The sequence below is a fragment of the Chelonoidis abingdonii genome, chromosome 11 (assembly GCF_003597395.2).
Source record: "Chelonoidis abingdonii isolate Lonesome George chromosome 11, CheloAbing_2.0, whole genome shotgun sequence".
NCBI lineage: Eukaryota > Metazoa > Chordata > Testudines > Testudinidae > Chelonoidis > Chelonoidis abingdonii.
In genome coordinates, this window is record NC_133779.1 from 22,019,515 (window position 1) to 22,021,528 (window position 2,014).

Sequence of the window (2,014 nt, forward strand, 5' to 3'; positions counted from 1 at the left end):
GAATGGAGTCAGAACTGCCCCTTATTCCCCTCCTGAAGATGGGGAAATCCTGGAGCCAGATCCCGGCTCGGAGTCCCACACAGCCCCTCCCCCTGGGACAGGGGTAAATCCCGGAGCCAGATCCCAGCTCAGAGTCCCACACAGCCCCTCCCCCTGGGACAGGGGTAAATCCTGGAGCCAGATCCCGGCTCGGAGTCCCACACAGTCCCTCCCCCTGGGACATGGATAAATCCTGGAACCATATCCCGGCTTGGAGTCCCACACAGCCCTTGCCCCCCGGACATGGGTAAATCCTGGAGCTGGATCCCGGCTCGGAGTCCCACACAGCCCCTACCCCTGGGACATGGATAAATCCCAGAGCCAGATCCCAGCTCAGAGTCCTACACAGCCCCTGCCCCTGGGACATGGATAAATCCTGGAGCCAGATCCCGGCTTGGAGTCCCACACAGCCCTTGCCCCCCGGACATGGGTAAATCCTGGAGCTGGATCCCGGCTCGGAGTCCCACACAGCACCTCCCCGAGGACAGGGGTAAATCCTGGAGCCGGATGCTGGCTCAGAGTCCCACACAGCCCTTCCTCCTTGGACAGGGATAAATCCTGGAACTGGATCCCGGCTTGGAGTCCCACACGGCCCCTCCCCCTGGGACAGAGGTAAATCCTGGAGCCGGATCCCGGCTCGGAGTCCCACATAGCCCCTCCCCCCTGGGACAGGGGTAAATCCCAGAGCCTTATCCCTGCTCGGAGTCCCACACAGCCCCTCCCCCTGGGACAGAGGTAAATCCCGGAGCCATATCCCGGCTCGGAGTCCCACATAGCCCCTCCCCCCTGGGACAGGGGTAAATCCCAGAGCCGTATCCCTGCTCGGAGTCCCACACAGCCCCTCCCCCCTGGGACAGAGGTAAATCCCGGAGCCATATCCCGGCTCGGAGTCCCACATAGCCCCTCCCCCCTGGGACAGGGGTAAATCCCAGAGCCTTATCCCTGCTCGGAGTCCCACACAGCCACATGGAGTGAGGTAGAATCATAGAAATGTGGTTTATTCTCTTGGTAGTGCAGGTCGGGGGGGGGCTAGCCCCATTGCACTGGGGGGGTTATTGCAGAGGGAGAGGCTGGCACCCATGCAGGGACCCCAGGGTGCAGGCCAAGGCCCTTATTACTGTCTGTGCAGGGAGAGGGTGGGGGAGGGGTAGGAAGAAGAAGGAGGAGCTATAAAGGGGCGTGGCCGAAGAGGGGAGGGGCCAGAAAATGGAGGGGCTGTAGGGGAGGGGCCAGGGGAAGTAGGGGGAGGGGCAGGCAGGAGCCAGAGAGGGAGTAGGGGGTAAGAAAGGAGGGGGAGGGGCAGTAAGCAGGACTAGGGTTGAAGGGCCAGTGGGTAGGGAAGGGAATGAGGGGAGGCCTAGGGAGTATGGCCAGAGGAAAGTGGGGGCCCAGGACGGTCCCGTGTTCCCCTCCCCCACCCACTACACATGGTTTGGGGCAGGCTGGGGTCCCGGGGTGGGGGGGTCAGAGCTGTACAGAGCTATACACAGTGTCGGCTTGTTGTACAAAATACACAAGTGAGAGAGAGAGGTACCCCCCGATCTCCGGGGCCTCCCAATCCCACTTCTCCCCCGTCTTCATGCATGTGACCTGAGTCCCTCACCCCATGTGGCATGATCCGGAGAGCGCCCCCTGCTGAGCCCCCTGCTCCGCTCCCTGCCCCACAGCGCCCCCTAGCGCCACCCTGGGGCCAGCCCTGCCTGCCAGGGGAGAGCGCCCCCTGCTGAGCCCCCTGCCCCGCTCCCTGCCCCACAGTGCCCCCTAGCGCCACCCTGGGGCCAGCCCCGCCTGCCAGGGGAGAACCCCCCCTGCTGAGCCCCCTGCCCCGCTCCCTGCCCCACAGCATCCCCTAGCGCCGCCCTGGGGCCAGCCCTGCCTGCCAGGGGAGAGCGCCCCCTGCTGAGCCCCCTGCCCCTCTCCCTGCCCCACAGCGCCCCCTAGCGCCGCCCTGGGGCCAGCCCTGCCTGCCAGGGGA